Source organism: Callithrix jacchus, chromosome 20 (genome assembly GCF_049354715.1).
Source record: "Callithrix jacchus isolate 240 chromosome 20, calJac240_pri, whole genome shotgun sequence".
NCBI lineage: Eukaryota > Metazoa > Chordata > Mammalia > Primates > Cebidae > Callithrix > Callithrix jacchus.
In genome coordinates, this window is record NC_133521.1 from 28395947 (window position 1) to 28417072 (window position 21126).

A 21126-nucleotide genomic window follows, 5' to 3' on the forward strand; every position below is an offset into this window, starting at 1 on the left:
TGTAATCCTTTTGACCTAGTCCCCAAGGGCATCCTGACCCCTAAAGGGTCCCTGAGCTCTACTTTTACTCCTATCACACAGTCAGTTGGATGTGCAGGGAAAGGTAGAATTGAAGATGAATGATGTTTAGAAAGAAGGGGATTCACAGCCAGGCGCGGTGTCTCACGCCTGTAATCCCAACTACTTGGGAGGCTGAGGCAGGAGAATTGCTTGAACCTGGAAAGCAGAGGTTTCAGTGAGCCGAGGTCTCACCATGGCACTCCAGCCTGGGCAATAAGAGTGAAAGTCCATCTAAAAAAAAAAAAAAGAAAGAAAGAAAAGGAGAAGAAAGAAACATTCACAAACTAGAGGTCCCTTTTGCCCATGTGTAACCAACGTAGGGGATGAATAGCTGACCTTGGCTAATCTCTTTATCTATGACTTGCAGTAGCACAGTGGTCACAGTCAGCCCTCAGAAAGGTGCATCTGGGCCCCACTTGCCTTTTTGCAAACCAGCACCCAGAGCAAAAGTGGTACCGGTTACACATCCTAAGAGCGATCAGGATTCCTACATGGCACCGCTAGTTGTTGACTATCATGACACATCTTATTATCAGTTTTTCTTTAAGGAATCCCTGAATAGATGTCATTAGATATTAAGTGCTATATTACTTCCTCTAAAGAGACATATTTAAAGCAAAAAAAAAAAAAAATTCATGTCCCGAATCAGCCCTGAATGCCATCCTTAGCAATCTCCAACCACAATGTAGAACCCTGTTCTTCTTAGCGAGATGCTCACGTTCACCTCTTTGCCTTCTGAGAATATGGATCTTTGAGGTTAGAAAGAGAGTTTAGAGTCTAAGAAATTGACTGGATCCCCCAGGAAAGAGGTAGCCGTGATGAGGCATAGGTAAACAATCTCAGTTTGTCAGCACCCTGTGTAACTTCCATGTTAATGATACTTTCACATTTAATTTCCTGTGTGCCTCACTGAAAATGTATCTGTTGAAAGTGGAATTTCACTCCATAGAGCTGTCTTATTAAGTGAATGCGTGTGAGGTTGTACCTGTCACAACAAGATTCTGGAAGCTCATTTAGAACTATAATTTGGGGTGTGAGGGAGGAAGCAGAAAGGTTTGTGCCTTGTAGGACTATCACTGTTTTCTTGATATCATTATTACTGTTGGTAATTGGTTACTCATTAGCACTAAGCATTAATTGCTAATATTAATGAGAACTGCGTTCAGCACTGGTGGTGTGCTTTCCGCCATGCTCAACATGAGTCACTCTAGATCAGTTGAGCAGATAACACACTAAAAGTGAAGGCAGGTACAGACCAGGCTTGTCTGGATTTCTGTCCAGGACAGTCTTACTTATTACAGGATGTGACCTGGATTTCTGTCCGGGATGGGCTTACTTATTACAGGACGAGACAGCTTTGCATAAATAGACAATGCGTTGAAGCCCCCGTGGATATAGGAAAAGTGTATGCTAGCAGGAGAAGTGCAAGTGTCAAACTCCCTACTCAAAGTGTGTTCCCAAGATGGGGAGCATTGGCATCCCCTGGGAAGATGTCTTACGCCCCATCTTGGACCTCATGAATAAGAACCTGCCTTTCTCTGCCCTTCCAAGGTGATGAATATGCACATTAGAGTTGGAAGACCATCACTCTGGAGCAGTGATTCTCCAGCTTTTCTGCATATTAGAATCATGTTGGGACATGATTCTGAAAAATTGCAGTGCCCAAGCTTCATCCCAGACCAGTAAAATAACACATCTTGGAGGTTGGGACTCGGCATCAGGGTGTTTTCAAAAGACTCAGGGGATTTCAATGGGCATCAGCTTTGAGAACCTCTGCTCAAGAAGACAGAGACACTAGGTTAACTTAAAATTCTTTGAGAACCTTCAGAATTCATATTCGAATCCTTAGAGTCAATCCAAGTTGGCAGTATGTATATGGGTGCTCTGTTCTGCCCTGCACACCTCCCTTTGACAGTGCTCCCCTCTCCCCTCCACACCCGCATTTATCCTCCTCCAGGAGCCCCCAGCCATTCAAGGAACGTTGGCCGGCCCTTCTTGGCCCTGTCGTGGCTTCTGCTTCCCTGAAGTTCTCTTGGCCTGTGTTCTCTTGATGTCTTCCAGCTTTTGTTGCTTATTATCCCCTCCAGGAGAGATCCCTTGTCTAGGATTTCTTGGCTCTCTGGCAGCCTCTGTCCTTTCCAAGGTTCAGATTACTATCCAGGTGGAGGGGCTGGGTGGTGGGAAAGACTGGGGATTCCCCCACCCCGTCTGCATTCTCCTGCAGTTTAACAGTGGCCTCTACAGTTAAGGACCTTACCAGTCGTTTGAATTGAGGGAAGCCTCCATTTCTATCTCTAAAATGACGGTGCTAATACCTACCTTACGCCTTTGCTGTTAAATTCTAAAGCACTTGTCACATAGCTTCTCACTGCCTTGTCCTCCTCATTATGCAATCAATCCAGAAAGGAGACCATTGTTGTGGAGGCCCATTGATAAAGTCAGAGCTGACTCTACAGGCAGATAAAGTAGAAAACTTCTTTTGTGATTGGAGCATTCTAGGGAGATATTCTCCTGACTTTTGAAAAAACCTGCTAGTTGTCCTCCCAAATCTTTTCTCCTTTTTTCATAGTAATATAATTTTTTCTTTTTCAGTCTCACTGTGTCACCCAGGCTGGAGGGCAGTGGTATAGTCTTAGCTCACTGCAACCTCTGCCTCCAGGGCTCAAGTGATTCTCATACTTCAGCCCTATGAGAAGCTGGGGTTACAGGTATATCCCACCATACCTGGCTAATACTTTGTATTTTTAGGAGAGATGGGGTTTCGCCATGTTGGCCAGGCTGGCCTCAAACTCTTTACCTCAAGCGATTTACCTGTCTCGGCCTCCCAAAGTGTTGGGATTACAGGTGTGAGCCACCATACCCAGCTTATTTTTTTTTTTCCTGCTAGGTACATCACTGCAAAGAATAAGGACTACATATTCCAGCCTCCCTGGCAGCTGGGTGTGAAGATGTGACTAAGTCTGTATGTAAGTTTCCAGGAACCATCCTTAAGGGGTGACGTGTGCTCTTGCCCCCTTTTGGAGCTATATTGCTTCCATTCTCTCTCCTCTTCAAGATGCTCCAAGGCAGTTCTCTAGGTTTCCTTGAGCTCCAGAGGTCTCCCCCTCTTTTCTGACTCCTAATTCATCCGATTTTTATGACATCTTGAGATGCAAAGATCATTCACTCCCCTTTAGCCAGAATGTTTGTAACAATTCCATCCTTCTTTTCAACTAGCTCTTCCTCTACAAAGCTCTGCAGTGAAGCCTGCCTCTGTTTGTCCCATCCTTAGGGCAGCTGGCCAGACGTGCCAGGTCCATCACACTCAACCTATGTTACCCACCCCCCCAAAAAAAATCAGTTTGCCTCCGCTTTGCTCAAAGCTCATGCTTTGCTGTGTGTCATCTTAGCACTCCCTGTGGTTGCAACTCAGCCCTCATCAAAGCCCCAGTCTCCTGATCATCCTCTTTCCCGTACTCTGGAAATGTCAGAATATGAGACCTCCTAGCTCTGAAGAGGAAATGAGATACCTACTCAGGATTAGGTCCCTGCGTTTTCTAGCAGCAACACAGGTGCCTATTGGGGTTAGTTTGACGAACTCTGCCGTGGGTTGAGAATGGAGAATGTGCCAGGAGTCAGCTAAGTTCGGTGCATGCATGATGCTACCTCATTTTATCCCCGCCAGCCACCCTTCCAGGTCAGCTTTTTTTTTTTTTTTTTCGTTTTTTGGATGAGAAAACTGAGGCATAGGGAAATTAAGTAACTAATGCAAAGTTGCCTAGGTAATAAAAGTCTTCTAGATTTGGGATTTTGTTGCTGTGGTTGATTTGGAAACAGGGTCTCACTCTGTTACCCAAGCTGAAGTTCAATGGCGCAATCACAGCTTACTGCGGCCCCATCTCCTGGGCTCTAGTGATCCTCCCACCTCAGTCTCACAAGTGGCTGATATCACAGGAGTGCACCACCAGCCCAGCTAATTTTTGTATTTTCTGTGTAGAGATGGGTTTTGCCATGTTGCCCAGGCTGGTGTCGAACTCCTAGGCTCAACAGATCCAAATGTCTTGGCCTCCCAAAGTGCTGGGATTACAGGCATGAGCCACCATACCTAGCCTAGGTGTAATTTTTTTTCCATCTGATTGGAAAGAATGATTTCTGTGCAGAATGTGGGCCTCGTGCTTTGTAGAGCTATAATTAAGTTTATGTTTTCATGTTGCTGGTTTCTGTTTGTTTCCTATGACAATGTTTTTCAAATGGAATCTTTAGACCCCAGGGGTTCAAGGGCATTCTTGTGTTTTACTACATTTTCTTTGTAAACAGCTCTGTGCGTTCTTTCAGTTTGAGACACCATGGCTTAGAGGTGAGGGTGTGGGATGGGAGTCAGGGCTGTCCCTCGCAGCCTGTCATCTCTTACTGTCATAGCCTCCTAGACTCTACCCTGGGCTGTCTAGATAGCTCTGCCCCTGGAACTTAGTCTCACAGTCCATTCAGAGTCATTAATTTGCTTACCCATCTTAGCTGCATTTCGAGTTAGAAGCTGACCCAAGAAAGAAAGGACTCGGGGAAAAGGAGAAAAGGGAGCAGTTGTATTCCAGGTGGGGGGAAGTCGAAAGCAAAGACCCAGAGGTGAGCATTTGATGACGTGCTCTGAAACAGCAGTGGGGCTTCTCACCTGGGTGCAGGACTGAGCAGGGCAGCTTACCTGTAGAGCCTTGAATGCTGAGCTAGGGAATATGGACGATACTGTAGAAAATGGAGAACCAGAGATGGAGCAGGTAAGGAGGACGCTGTCAGGGTTCCAGATGAGACCTCAGAGGCACCAGGAGAAGACAGGCAAGGCAGCTTCTGAGGTGGCAGGATGTGAGATGAAGGGTGGACAGGTCCCTCCTGCCTGGCCCACCAAGGAAGTGATGCAGGAAAAGAGGTCCCCTGGTTTATCCCTCACCCATGAGAAGGAAAATGTATGCCTTGAAAACTTGGCTTAGCCCTCAGACCCTCCATCTAGATTTTGGCCATTCTGCTTCTGAAAGAATTGTGTTTAATTCTGTGTCTTGAGCTGTCCTCTGCTTTGGCGCAGCATGAGCTGGAGTGAGGGATAATAACTATGAACCTCAAGACTTGAAATCAGGGAAGTGTGCTGAAGGGTTCTCTGTGTCTCTCTCAAGCACTGAAACCATTTCTGACCTCATGCGTGAGCCGAGGAGATACGGATAACCGAAAGCAGCTGGCCGGTGTGCCGGGTCCTCTCATCTAATGATCATGCCAGACCACTTAGTGCAGGTGCTCATCCAGCCTGCCTGCCCGTGGGAAGGTGAGGCGCTCTCCTCCTGTCCAGCCTTGGTGGGCCCTTGTGATGTCACCACCATGTGTCTGGGCCTTCCAAGGAACCCCTACAACATCAACCATGCCATGGCCTTTAATGGTCAGTGGACATACTAGGAAAATGAACTTTCCCATTTGACAAAGGAAAAATAAAGAGGGAAGGACCCAAAGGCGGGTCTGGGACTAAGTTGGACCCCAAGCCCCTTGGCGTGACCAAGCTCCAGCACAGCTGTGACATTGGCAGCCGGCATTTGAGGCACAATAATAATTCTTCAGATCAAAGCAGCTCCGTCTTTAGACAATTATAGTAAAATTGAAGCTCTCCTCTAAAAGAAACACATGCTCGTGTTGTGTTTTCCCCTCTCCCCCCCCTCATTTTATTCTTTATGAACAAATTGGTTTTCAGGGCTATAGAAAGAACCGATTGGAAGCTTAAATTCTCACTGTCTGCCCAGGGGTGGATTCGCAGGGGTGAACATGTAACATCTGAAAGCTGACTTTTTTTTTTTTCTTAAATTGATATCCAAGAATAAAAGAGAGAATGGTCGGAGAAGCTGATCAGGAATGAATAAAGTCTCCTTTTAAGCTGAAATAGCCCCCTCCCCCCATCTTCCCTCCAGAAAAGCCGGACTGTAATTGCTTGCAATCACTCGGCACAAATTGTCTCCTCGTATTTGCTTTTTAATTTTGTATAATCTGGTCCATTTCGCTCTCCCTGCCTTTGAGCTTAACCTCTCTCTCTTTCTCTTCTTTTCTTTCTTCCACTTATTTATTCCCTTTCTCTCTCTCTCTCCCTTTAATTCTTCAGGACTGTTTAAAAATTAGTAATAATTCCCAGTGATATTTGATGGCTTTTACTAAGCAAAGGCACTTAGGGGGAAAAATACAGAAATACACATTCACTCAAAATGGAATGGATCTGGTTTGCATCCACTTAAATGTTCATTTCTGCATCCAAAGTATTATTTATTTTAATGCATTAATAATGTTTCTTAAGGCACGGTAGACGTTTTAATAAATAAGTAGACTGACCCCAAAGTGAGCAAACGAAGGAGTCAGAACAAGAAAGGTAACTACTCAGAGTCACTGTGGACCATTTTCTTCTGGTTTCCAGCAGGTGTGTTCTGCTGCCCTTGCTCTTGCTGTAACAAACGCCCCTTCTGTTTAGCGCACGGCACGTCCATCCAGCCACCTCCCCAGCCAGGGCTTGCCCTTGTTCTCACGCTGGTGCTTCATGATATGAAGGCCAGTGAATCTGGAAGAACACACACCTGTGGGTCTGACTCACTTTCCAACAGTATAAAAGGTGATAGGAAGGTGGGGGGTGGGGTTCGATGGGGAAAAAGTCCAGAGGAAACATCCTCCATGGGCAGAGAAAGAAGAAAACGAAAAGAAGGGGAACGGCAGGAGAGTATAAAAGGAAAGCAAACAAAATGAAAAGCACAGGTTATACCAGAAATAATGAATGGGATCCAGGCTCAAATCTATGCCTTCTATCCTACCAGCACCATGGACTCTGGTCTTCTGAGAGAAATCAGAGGTCAAGAGAAAGAACGTTAGCAGAGCAGCCTGGCTAAGAGTTTGATTTCTGTGTTGCTTCTGATCCTTACTGTGTATCTGTTCACAGCTTACTTAACTTCTCTGTACTTCAGTTTTATATTTTTCTGTAAAGTTAAGGGGACAATAGAACCTTCTTTATGGGATTACTTACCTGAAATAATTGTAAAGTGCTTGGCATGTTTTAGATACTCAGTAAATGTTAACTATTACTCATTCCACTGTAATAGCAAATGACTTAAGGTACCAGGGTTCAATCAGGGAAGCAGAAACTATGAGTATCATGGACTAAGAAATTTGTTATAGGCATTAGAGCTTGCATAATTTTGGGAGGAGCTGGGGCAGTAAGATATGGAAAGGGATTTGGAGAATCAGAAAAGTCTCTGGAGAATTCTAACAAACATCTAAAAAAGCATTAACACCAATTCTACACGATTTCAATATCATCCAGAAAAGGCACACTTTCCGATTCATGTTATGACGTTAACACTATACTGATGCCAAACCCAGACTAAAAGAGTACAAAAGAAAACTACAGACCAGTATCTCCCATGGCTGTAGAGGCAAAAATCTTTAACAGAGTGTTTGCGAATAGAATTCAACATTATATAATGAGAATGATATACCGTGACCCAGTGGCGTTTATTATAGGGATTGTAAGACTGGTTAGATATTGAAAAATCAATCAATATGATCCACCATATTAACAGGCTAAAGAAGAGAAATGTATAATCACATGATGATATCAATTGATGCAGAAAAAGTATGTGACAAAATTCAATACCTATTCATGATAAAAACTCTTAGAAATGAAGAAACAGCAGCTTCTTCAACTTTATAAAGAGGATCTACAAAAACCTACAGCTAGTGTTATGCTTAATGGTCAAAACTGAACTCTTTTCCCCTGAAAGCAGGAACAAGGCAAGGATGTCCACTCTTAACTCTCTCACTCCATATAGTGCTGGAAGTTCTAGTCAATGTGTTAAGGTCAAAAGAGAATGTCAAAGATACATGGATGAGAAAGGAAGAAAAAGAAGTGTTTTTATTTGCAAAACACATGATTGTCAACGCGGAAAATCTCAAGGCATAAGGAAATTTAGGATGAGAATAAAAATGTTTTTCATCCCAAGGAATCTCCAAAAAAAAATAGTCTTTAGAATGAATAAGTTACTTCCACAAAGTCACAGGGCATAAGGTAAACTTATACAGAATCAATTGTATTTCTGTGTGCTAGCAATGAGCACATGGAAAGCAAAATTAAAACTGCATCATGTGTCATACATTAAAAAAAAATGCAGGTGTAAATCTATCAAAACATGTACAGGGCCTGTATATTGACAACTGCAAAGTGCTGATGAAGGAAATCAAGGAAGACCTGAATAAATGGAAAGACATTCAATGTTGATGATTTGGAAGACTCACTATCAGAAAGATGTCAATTTTCCTCAAAGTTGATATATGGGCTTAGTCTCATTCCTATCCAAATTCCAGCAAGTTTTTTTAATTACAGGAAAATTATTCAAAAATACTTATGGAAGGACAAAGGAATTAGAATAGCTAGAACAGTTTTGAAAAAGAAGAATAAAGTGGCTAGAGCAATCATCTAGCTAGTTTAAAGACTAATTATACAACTGTCGGAATAAATGCTGGGTGGTATTGTCACACTATAATGAAGAAGAAAAATACCCGCAAAAATACTTCCAAATGATGGTTGACAAAGGTATTCAGTGACTGCTGCTCGCATATGTGGACTTGAACCTCAATCTTGGTTTACGCCATACACAAAAATGAACCCGAAGTGGATCTCAGAGTTCAATGCAAAACATAAAAACTATAAAACTTTTAGAAAAAAGAAAGTAAGAGAAAATCTTCAGGATCTAGGGCTACAAAATATTTATTAGACTTTACACTAAAAGCATGACCCAAAAAAGCAAAGCTAATAACTTAGACTCCAAAAAAATTAAAAACTTTTATTCTGTGAAAGGCCTTAACAGGAAAACAAAAAGATAAGCTATAGACTGGGATATCTGCAAACCACATATCCAACAAAGGACTAGCATTTAGACTATATAAAGAACTCTTAAAGCTCAACAGTAAGAACATAAACAATCCAATTAGAGAACGGGCAAATGTCATGAAGAGACATTTCAGCAAAGATAGTATACAAATGGCAAGTAAGCACGTGGAAAGATGTTCAACCTCGTTAGCTACTTGGAAAATACAAATTGAAGGATGATTAGATATCATTATAAACCTATTATCATAAATAGTTTAACAAATAGTGGCAATGCCAAATTCTGGCAAGGATGCTGTATTAGTTTGTGCTTACATTACTGTAAAGAAATACCTGAGACCAGGTAATTTATAAAGAAAAGAGATTTAATTGGCTCATGGTTCTGCAGGCTATACAGGAACATGATGCTGGCATCTGCTGGGCTTTTGGAGAGGCCTCAGGAAACTTACAATCATGGCAGAAGGCGAAGGGAGAGCAAGTGTGTCACATGGCCAGAAGAGGAGCAAGAGAGAGGCAAGGGAGGTGCCACCATTTTTAAATGGCCAGATCTCACGAGAACTCACTGTTGTGAGGACAGCACAAAGTGGATGGTGCTAAACCATTCATGAGAAACTGCCCTTATGATTCAGTTAGTTGCATCCAGGCCCCACCTCCAACATTGGGAATTACATTTCAACATGAGATTTGGGCAAGGATATACATCCAAACTATATCAGATGCAGAAAAATCAAGTCACTTATACATTGCTAGTGGGAATGTACAATGACACAGCTACTCTAGACAGTTTGGGAGTTTCTTTTAAAAAAAAACTCAACAAGCAATTATACTTCCCTACAACGGCACTCCTGGATATTTATACCATAAAGATCAATTGAAACTTATGTTCACACAAAATACTGTACAAACTATTTATAACAACTTTATTTGTAATAGCCCCAAACTAGAAATAATCCAGTTGTCCTCCAGTGGGTAGATGGTTAAGCAAAATGCAGTGCATCTATAACATGGAATACTAGTTAGCAATAAAAAGAACAAACCATTGATACAGTCAGCCACTTAGACGAATCATGTAAGAATTACGCTGAGTGAAAAGAGCCAATCTCAAAAGTTTACAGATTGTAGGATTCCATTAATATAAACATTCTTGAATTGACAAAATTATAGATACAGAGAACAGATGAGTAGTTGCCAAGGATGAAGGAGAGAGTAGGAAAGGGAGGGAAGGGGTGTGGCCCAAAGGGCAACAGGAGAGTGACTTGTAGTGATGGAACTGTTCTGTATCTTGACTGTATCCAGGCTAATACCCTGATTGTCATATTGTCCTGTGGTTTTGGAAATGTTATCGTTGGAGGTGATATGGTTTGGCTTTGTGTCCCCACCCAAATCTCATCTTGAATTGTAATCCTCAGAATCCCCATGGGTCAAGGGAGAGAAGAGGTGGAGGAAACTGAATCATGGGGGTGGTTTCTCCCATGCTGTTCTCGTGATAGTGAGTTCTCACGAGCTCTGATGGTTTTGTAAGGGGCTCTTTCCCCATCGCTCAGCACATCTCCTTCCCGCCACCTTGTTGAGAAGTTTCTGTGCTTCTCCTTTATCTTCTGCCATGATTGTAAGTTTCCTGAGGCCTACCCAGCCCTGCTGAACTGTGAGCCAGTGAAACCTCTTTTCTGGCTGGGCCTGGTGTCTCATACCTGTAACCCAGCTCTTTGTAAGGCCAAGCTGGGCAGATTGCTTGAGGCCAGGAGTTTGAGACCAACCTGGCCAACATGATGAAACCCAATCTCTGCTAAAAAACATTACAAAAATTAGCCAGTATGGTGGCATGTGTCTGTAATCCCAGCTACTAGGGAGGCTGAGGCAGGAGAATTGCTTGAATCCCAGCTATGTGGGAGGCTGAGGTGGAGATTGCAGTGAGCCAAGATTGTGCCACTGCATTCCAGCCTGGGCAACAGAGCGAGACTCCATCTCAGAAAAAAAAAAAAGAAAGAAAACCCCACCTCTTTCCTTTATAAATTACCTAGTCTCAGGCAGTTCTTTATCGAAGTGTGAAAATGGACTAATACAGAGGAAATGGCAAATGATACATGTGCATTGGCCTCTATATTATGTCTTCATCTGCATGTGAATCCACAGGTATCTCAAAATAAAAAGGTTAGTTTTTATAGAAAGGAACTCACCACATCCATGACTCCATGAACTTTTCCATATTTAAAATTAACTTTTTGTGTTTTCTGTGGTCCATTTGGAGGAATTAAACTATGCAGTATGTCTCACATAAGTGTCTAATCTTTCCTATTTCCTCAACTTACAATATCCACCAACAGGACAGATACGTATAACAGAAAGAGAGAAGTTGAAAGCACATGGAAGAGTTTCATTAGCTCCAGTAATAAGGCAAATGAGCTTCTTGGGTAGGTCACTTAGAACACTGTAGACTGGGATGTTTATTCTCCTGTCATCTTAGGCAGGTTGCAGTTGTAACTAATATGAAGACTCACTGATATGTTAACATAATGTTGATTCCTTAATTATTCCTTAAAAGACTTGGTGTTTTTACCAAGAAGGAAAAATACATACAAAAGCATAAGACAAGGAGATAAAGGTTGGGGGTGACCTGGGGTAGAGGGAGGTGACCAAGGGAGCCAACCCATACCAGGACAAAAAGCAGAGGTCTAAGGAGAAGTTCAAAGGTCAGGTGTAAGCCAGGGTGGGCGGATTACCTGAGGTCAGGAGTTCGAGACAAGCCCAGCCAACATGGTGAAAACCCGTCTCCACTAAAAATATAAAAATTAGCCAGACGTGGTCACAGGCACCTGCAATCCCAGCTACTCAGAAAGCTGAGGCACAAGAATCACTTAAACCCCGGAGGCGGAGGTTGCAGTGAACCAAGATTGTGCCACTGTCCTCCAGCCTGGGCAATTGAGCAAGACTCCATCTCAAAAAAAAGAAAAAGAAAAACTGGAATTCTACTTGGGTGTCTTAGCAGGTAACCACTGTGGGGCTGAAAATGTGTATAGAAAAGGAGGAAGAAGGAAGGAAAGAAGGGAGGGAGGAAGGAAGCAGAACAAGATAGAGAAGGGGATTTGAGAGCAATTTATATAAAGGCAGGTGATTCTGTTGACTAACCAGGAAACAGAAACGAAAACCAACTTCCATTACAGGAACAGGTGTCTACTGAGGGATGGTGCAGGACAAAATGGTTCAGAGACCTTTCTGTGAAGCCAGCACCTGTAAAGTGTTGGCGAATATTTTAAACACCTGAGCTTAAGTGCCCCTTATATAGCTAGCTAGCGTCTCCGTCTTTCTGGGAAGGAAGTTGGGTTGGAAGGGATCTCTAGTCAAGCTTTTCGGAGCCAGGCTGTGTGCTGAGAACCCCCATGCATTCCTTCATTGAGTCATCACCATGAAGTAGGTACAACTCTCTCATTTTTATTTTATATTTTGAGACAGAGTCTTGCTCTGTCGCCCAGGCTGGAGTACAGTGGTGCATTCTCAGCCTGCTGCAACCTCCGCCTCCCACGCTCAAGCAATTCTCATGCCTCAGCCTACCCAGTAGCTCAGAATACAGGCGTGTGCCACTACACCCAGCTCATTTTTGTATTTTTAGTAGATACGAGGTTTCACTATGTTGGCCAGGCTGGTCTTGAACTCCTGGCCTCAAGTGATCCACCCGCCTCGGCATCCCAGAGTGCTGGGATTATAGGAGTGAGCCACCGTGCCCAGACGACTTTTTCATTTTGTAAGTGTCTGAATGTGGTTCAGAGAGGTTCAGCAGCTTATTCAAGACCCTCTGCTAATACTACAGATTTGCATAGGAAACTTTCCAGCTCACACTTTGCAGTCAAAGCCAGGCACTTTGGGGCTGCCACTGATGGGGAGAAAAAGCCGTGAAAGACTAGACCTCATGGTCTCCATTCCTGACGCCGGTATTTTCTCTTTCAAGGGGGCCTCTCATCATTACCTCTTAGTCCACCAGGATGGTTTCCAGAGAGATGCTACCTCATGGAAGAAACTGTCAGTTTCCTCTATAAAAACCATCCAAAATAGGAAGAGGGTCATGTTGGTTGATTGAGGGAGGTGGTGCGGGAAAGGGAAGAGAGTGGTTTGCCCAGTTTGCTCAGACACACAAGGCTCAGCTACCCTCTACATGTGGTGGTTCCACCTCCATTTCTAACTAAAGTACTCAGGAGATTTCCTTCCACCTGAATGTAATCTCCAGTTTTTCCCTTTCAACAGCCCCAGACCCTTCTATTACACCCTGATGAAGCAGAGTTATGGGGCAACCCTCTGACTTGGCTGTTCAAGTATTTTGCCCCGAATAAAATGCAAGATTTAAAGGGGAGGCCAGCAGAGAACGATCAGTCCTTAAAGGGCATGCATATGTTTTCAGTAGTTGATGCTCAGTAATTCTGTGTTCAATCAATAGTCAGTGCAGGTTGATTAAATCTTTTCCATCCCTATAGAAGGTACATCTGGGTCCCATTCTCTGGGCCTTGGAGCAGCACTCTGTTAATTTGGAGGTTGTAATTTTCATTTTGACATTGGAGTAGCTACTCTTTAGAACCGAAACAGAAGAGAGAGAAGCTTGTGATTTTGAGTAGCACCTTCTTTCTGCCAACGCTGGCTGTGGTCTTGCCTGAGAACATTAGTGTCCTGTCTTTTTGACAGTCGTTAGCGGTAAGCGTTCTGTGTAAAGAAAATAACATTCACCGAGGAAGCCCGATTGCTGTGGATGTTTTCCTGTGCATATAGCTGCTGTGATACTTTGTCTTTTTGCTTTGGGTGATATGGAAGGTGATCTGTGTGACCACATGGGTCTTCCTGTGCTACAGAAGAAGATAAAAAAGAAAGCGGGGAGGAAGGTATTTCTTCTATTTGAAAATCTCAGTTTAAGGTTTTTTACAAATTGAGAAAGCTCTTCTTTTCTTTCCAGGGACTTGAAAAGGAGAACAAGGAACAAGTATAAAATATCCCCGTCTCATGACCCTGTCGAGTTCCGAGGGAAATGAACATATGAAAGACTGCGGGACATCCTTGCAAAAGAGGCGCAAGGCTCCTGACTCCTGAGGAGGACTCTGCCGCCTGCTGGCCCCGTTAGACGGAGGGCTCTCCTAGCATCTTATTCTTGTTTGGAGGTTTTCAAAGACCACATATGGTCTCCAGGACTGGAGGAGTCTGAATCGCAGTTCTTCCCAGGTAAGGGATATTTCTGCTTCAGGTTCTAAGAAATCTGAAGAACAACTACTACAAAATAAACAAGGCAATGTGGTTTGTCAAGGGGCACCCAGCACCTGGGTAGTAGGGCGTGTGCCACGAGTCGGTCTAATGCTGAGAGCGTGTACCAGCCCAGGTGAAAGGATCGCTCCAATCAGGCCCCCTCCAACCAGAATCAGATTCCCTCTGTAGAAATAAATTGGTAACTGCTTCTTAACAAACAAAGCTTTGAAGGTGAAAAAAAAGCAATATTTTAAAAAAGAAAGAAAATTACAAGTGTGTTTCTCCTGACACAGTTTTCAAAGCTGTTTGTAGCTGATTTACAATGCTCATAGTATTCAGCTTTTCATTTGAAATTCTAATAAGTCCTTTGAATGGGTTGGAGCTTGTTACAAAGTAAAGGGAATGAAATGACTCCATTGAATTATGAGCTTTTGCTGGCTTCCACATGCACGTCCTGGGTCTCTCTTCAGCGTCACCTTTCTTTACATGGAATGTTCTTGAGTCGAGACAGGCAGCAAAAGCACCGACGGGGTGGGAAGAATGTGGAACCATCATGTATGTTCCATTTTATTTCGCCACCTGGGTCTTTATTTTTCACTCCTTAGCTTGCATTTTCCTATGATGCCCTAATGAACTGAATGAATGACCTCTATTGTCTCAATACATTCTCCACTTTTTCCAAACTTGAATGCAAATGTAAAGTTCTTGGGAAGCATTTGGACCTCTTGAATAAGAGGTGCTGATTTTATGAACGATTGCATTCACCTTTGTTCCAAAAGCAGGTGTGGCTGGTGTGAAAACCATGTCTGTATAGCACTTGGTTTCTACGAGGGGTCATGGTCTAATTTTACGAGCTACTCCATCTGTGATGGACACCGCACAACATCACGATGGTTCAAAAAAGAGTTGCTTTGGGGTTTGTCATGACAAGGTTTCATTTGTAAATCGTTTAAAAAATAAGTAGCGTGTTCTTGGCATAAAAGGTCTTCATTCTCATTTGGTCTGACCTTGGAAAAGATAAATCAAAGCCCAGGTTAGTTTTCCATTGCAGATTTTCTTTTTCTTTACTGTCTTATACGTGAATCTCCTAGCTTTCCCAGCACTGTTACCATAAATGATGGAAAAGTCTTGAATATTTGCATAACATTATAGAAGATTTATGACTGAAAGGACAGAATGGGACTTATGCAAACCAGATATATTTTTTCTTTTGTTTGTGTTCTGGCTCCCATTCCCTGAGCCACTCACACCCTTTATTGGGCAGGGTGGACAGTGGGGGTGGGGTGGGGTGATACCCTCCTAACAGGGAAAAGGAAGCAGTGATTTTGAAGACTTAGAATGGGCTAGGGAATGAATAGAAACATAAAGAAAGGGAGACATTTGTAAACTTTGTTCTGTTTTGTTTTTTTCAGAAATTTGGCTGTGAGAGTGAGGAGACAGAGCCTCATTTTTTCTAACTAACCTAATTCAAATTTATGAGAAAATTGCTGAATTTAGTAGCTCAAGTGGTCCCATTACTGTGTTAGGGAATTCAGAGACCACAAACGATCTCCTCTTGAGATATTTATTCCTTTGGGATTGGCATCAGGTTCAAAATTTCTACAAGTTTTACTAAGTCTGTCGAGTCTACTTCAAAGAACCTACCATCTTTGTATCATCTGTAAAGGAGTTTCAGGTTGAACGTGGTTCTGTCTGGATTTTCTCTCTAGAATAAAAAGTCATGGCTACCCAAGAATGAGACAAAGACGTGGTGCATACTGTAGACTTGTAGAATGTTTCTCTTATCTGTTGTTGCCATGTACACCATCCCAAAACACAATGATATAAAACAGCTGTGATTTTTATTATGGTCATGGATTCTGAGCATAATAATAAAGAATCTGTGTAGGTGCGGTGGGAATGCCTTACCCCTGCTCCCTGATGTCTAGCGATCAGCTGGGATGCCCCAGGGTGGCAACAAGATGGGCAGCTCAGTCCAGAGTCTCACTGACATGGTTTGACTATGTCCCCACCCAAATCTCATATTGAATTATAGCTCCCACAATTCCCATGTGTTATGGGAGGGGCCAAGAGGGAGGTAATTGGATGATAAGGGCGGGTCTTTCCCGAGCTGTTCTGGTGATAGTGAATAAGTTTCACAAGACCTGATGGCTTTATAAAGAAGGGTTTCCCTGCACAAATTCTCTCTTTTCTGCTGCCACGTAAGACATGTCTTTCCCCTTCTGCCATGATTGTGAAGCCTCCCCAGCCATGTGGAACTGTGAGTCCTTTAAACCTCCTTATCTTTATAAATTACACAGTCTCAGCATGGAAACAGACTAATGCACTTGCCTTCCCATAGGGATTCTGTGGGGCTGGACTGTCTGAGATGCTTGAGATAGTTCCTTCACCTGCGTGTCTGGCTCCTGGGCCAGGGTGGCTAGAACAGCTGATGGGAGCTAGTGTTACTCTATCTTCTGATGCAGTCTCTTTAGGTGACCAGCTTGAGTGTCCTTGCAGCATGGAAGTCTCAGGGTAGTGACACTTCTCGCAAGGCAGTTAACATTCTCCAGAGCAAATGTTCTAGGTTGAGGGAAGAGAAACCTGCTGGTCCTCTTAAAAGCAGTGCCCAAACTGGCACAGTCACCTCTTCCACATCCAATTACAACAAAGCAGTCACAGGCCAGCTCAGATTCAGGGGAATGGAACAGTAGACTCAACCTCTCAATGACAGAATGAATAGGGGAAGCAACTAGTGACAGCTTTTTTTGGAAACAACCAACCAGGTTGGATTTCATGCCCTGAGGGCCAACCAACAACCCAGTAATTCAATAGGTCGAGACATATTTATTGTACCTATTACAAATGGCCAGTTACAGTGATAAGTAACTCAGATGTGGGACGGTCTTCTTAGAGTTTATAATTTAGCATGAAAGACACACATTAAGTGGGTGGGTGGGCGGGTGGGTAGATATGTAGGTAGGTAGGTAGGTAAATAGACAGACAGACAGACAACATACATATCTCATGGTCAATACAACCAACGAGGAAGGACTGGTTATGATCGCTGCCTGCAGCAAAGTGGACCGAAGGTGACCTCTTTGAGAAAGAGATATTTGGGCCAAGTCTTAAAGAAGGGGTAATAAGAGACTTAGTGACTTAATATCTGGTGCATTAATAGAAATGGTAACCACTGGTTGGGAGGCAGCACTTTCTAATAACTTCAGTACTGAATGAAAATTTCTTGGTCCCATTTCCTCGCTTCATTTGAAATCCCGATGTTCTACCATGAAACTTTAGACAGGTGTGAGCCTCTCCCTTAAGGTAAGTAAATCCAACAAATGGAAGGCCCACTTAGATTTTGGTCTTCACAAATGGCTTAGTTTGGGAGTAGGAATGGTTTTCCTAGAGTCAGTATATTTGCCAGAAATTCTTCCCTCTCAAAATGCATTGATTAATTGAGAAGAGATTCTTGGCTGAGTTGGACTCAATCATTACCTCTTCATGAGACAATATTTTTGGCTCCTGAACAAGATGGAAAATCGTTTAACTACCTAGGACTGCCTGCCTGCCTGCATCAGATTTTTTTAGTGTCTTTCTGCCAGCTATAAGAGTTCATTATATTTTTAATGTGATTAAAAAATTAAAATAAAATGGTGATTTTTATATACAGACGTTGATGAAAGATGTGTTTTTAAAGCAGTAAATTAAAATCTCATTAATATTTCAGTGAGAATATTTTGTGCTTATCTGTTTCATCTCTATTTTTGACCTATGGCTTAGAGTTCACAGCATGAAGGAGGTGGTGAAATCTGTTCACCATAAAATGTTAATTATAAGTAAATTACAGCACAAACGTTCAATCAGACACATTAATTCTACATAAAGTGAATTATTGTAGCAGAAAATTTTGAAATGTGACTGAATTTTGTAATCTTCAGTCTCCTTGTTCTGTCTCTCCCACTGATTCCCCTGTGTTTATTCCAGAAACTCTCAGTGCTTTGTGTACTGCTGAGCTCAGTCTACTTACTGTGTTTTGAAAGTTCGATACGGTGTGTAGCCGTCATCTCTCCAAATGATTCTGAATTGTCTATAAGTTTGCCCATGACAACTTATGCCAAATCTTGGATGTTATTCAAGCAGAAAGTTGGGCTCAAAATGAAGGTGTTGTGTTTATCGCGTGGAACGTTTCTCCCCTAAAATATGTTCAAACTGTGCACATGTGTGGTGTTGTTATACTAGTCATTTTCTCCTGCACTTTGGTCCATTGTACAGTTATAAACGTTTTTAAAAAATTCTTTTTTGGCCAAAAACCTATGGATCTCCCATCTGGGATCATTTTCTAGTTAACAGAAATACTAAAAGAGTAAAAAATCTGAGAGAGTAGTAATAACCAAAATGATAATTTAGAAAAACGCTTAAAACACCAAGAGTGCAGATGGCTCATTCCGTGTTAATTGTTTAATAGTAGCAAAAATACCGATGCTTTCTTGAACAAGAATGTCTTCGTATATGCATTTGATAACTAGAAATAATGGTGCTTATCAATGTTAACAGGATATTTAATGCATTGACTAGATACCTTCAGGTATTGGCTACAGGAGAAGCTACAGATTTTGAAAATACTAGGGGAAAAAATTTTCATTGCTTGGTGCCACTAACAGTCACCTCAATTCAAGTAACAAGGAGTCTAAAGGAATTGTATCATAGGGGTTCTCAACTCCTGGTTGCCCTCCATTGTAAAACATTTTTTGATGGATCTGGCCTGCGTCCTTCCACTTACCAAGTCTAGTATATCCCTAGAATAGGCTGAAAGCTTGGGTCACATTCCGGAAACACCCCAGTTCAGATCAGTTGTCTGTTGTTTTCAAATCAGAAGCTGCAGGGTCTTGACTCGTCTCATCTCACCCACTGAGTCAGCAGCATTGCTCTGGACATGTATTCTGTGGCTTCATGAGAGCCTTATAACTTAGTGGAACACAGAACATGACAAATGTGTTGTTTGCCTACCTGTGTCTTCTTCGGTATTAAGGATCCATCTTCCCATTAGTTGAAGGTAGAGTTTTTGCTTTGCTTTGTTTCCTCAGATAAGCCATTCTATTTAATACTCATGAAGCTCAACAGAAGGCTAAAGCAGCCAAGAAAAATAAAAATGCTCTGTAGACTGCATTAATAAGGAAATGAAGAAATGGAAATCATAGTATTACCAGGAGAAAAAGACTCCCTCTGTAAGAAGGATGGGGGAAGGAATTTCCAATTTGCTAATGGCAGAAGCTGTTAATCTGCAAATGCATGCAGGCATTGGTGAGTCTTCCTTCTACATGTTCAGGAAACGGTGAGGATTCAGATATCAGAGAGTAAGAGTTAGGGATCTGGAAGCATCAAGAGAAAAGGAGCATCAGTTTTCTAAGAGGCTAGATCTTCTAAAGAAAATAGCAGAATTTTTAAAATGTAGGCAAGTCAAGTGATCACTACTTTCATTTGATACCACAGACAAAATTATGAAAAACATGAAGATAACCACAAACACATTCACAGCAAGGTGTTGGAAGCCTGTATTTTTGATTTTATAGAATAATGACTACAGGTCCATTACACAAAATTAAAAGTAGTAGAAACAGAGAAAGCAAAATTTCACTAAAACTTCTATGCCTAAAAAAAGTCTTTCAGATCTGGTGAATATCTTTCTAAGCATTTACTTACAGTGAATGTAGGAAAGAAAAGAGAAAACAGTGAGACAGATACAGAGAATAAAAAATTCAAAGAGGGTAAGAAAAACTGAGATTTTAAAAAGGGGATTATGATGACTATAATTAACAACACTGTATTGTTTGAAGTTTGACAAAAGAGTGGATTTAAGATATCTTCACCCCCAACAAACATACACAGTAATGGTAACTCTGGGTGGTGATAGAGGTGTTAATTAATTTGGCTGTGGTAATCAGTACACAATGTATATGTTTATCAAATTATCACATTGTACACCCTGAATATGTACTTTTATTTAAATATTTTAAAATAGCAGAGTTATGCATGACAGAGATCAGAAGTATGGCATTTAATGGTTAGATGTCATTAGGTTAGAATTTAAAAAAAAATATATATATATATAAAGGTGAAATTGAAGAATTTCTGATCCTCAGAAGAAAGCATTTTTTTTTACCAGAATATAGTTCTGAAACAATCTATGCTTAAGGAAAAAAAAATAGAAAAAATATTTTTCTAGGTCAAATACTTTTTTTAACTTCATGCTTCAGTATTAGACACTATTGGCTGACTCCTTGCTTAAAAGATAAGAAAATTAGCATACAGCTACTCAGTTTCCTTCATTTGATTAGTTATTTTACTTTGTCAAGGTTTATAATATTTGTCATCTTGTTCTCAAGCCACATTCATTTTATTATATTTTATACATCTATATTAAATAATTATTCAGTGCTCAAGTCTTTTAGATCCATGTTCTTCATTGTTGTGTTTTTGATTTATCTTTAGTTGGATGAATTTTATTTTTAAGAAGACTTATATTATTATTATTGTTATTAATTTTTAGATGGGGTCTTGCCCAGGCTGATCTCTAACATATGGCCTCAAGCAATCCTCCCACCTCAGCCTTCTGAGTAGCTGGGATTCCAGGCACAAACTATTGTGCCCAGCTTATATTTAAGACTTTTAGAAGATCTTTAGATGCTCTTAATTTCTTGCATACTTAAGAATATCTATTTCCTTTATACCCAAGGTATACTGTGAAGTCATAGAAAATTAAGAAAATATATAAACACATAAAATGAATAAATGAAAGGACACATTAGCTGGGTATAAAATTTGAAGAATCACATTTTTTTTCCCCTCAAACTTTGTTAGAGCTTTGTCCGTTGTCTCACACCACTGAATACTGTCCTTTAATTAGACTGTTGTTATATTTTGTTTGATTAATGCATGGGCCCATGGTTGTCATACTCTAAGTTTGAGAATGGTTTACTGTTGTTATATTTAAACATCAA

General features: G+C 41.6%; 1 protein-coding gene across 36 annotated transcripts in view; it reads left to right on the forward strand.

Moving 5' to 3' along the window:
• The window catches only part of ZFHX3 (zinc finger homeobox 3), a 1555416-nt gene that overhangs the window by 839257 nt on the left and 695033 nt on the right, over positions 1-21126 (forward strand). For 33 of the 36 annotated variants that reach the window (XM_054248756.2, XM_054248766.2, XM_054248752.2 and 30 more), the window contains one exon: positions 13863-14125. The gene's annotated coding sequence lies outside the window, so the exon portion shown is untranslated. Of the gene's footprint in view, positions 1-2947; positions 3027-13862; positions 14126-21126 lie in introns of all 36 variants that reach the window. The other 3 variants (XM_054248759.2, XM_078357595.1, XM_054248780.2) reach the window with 1 other exon arrangement.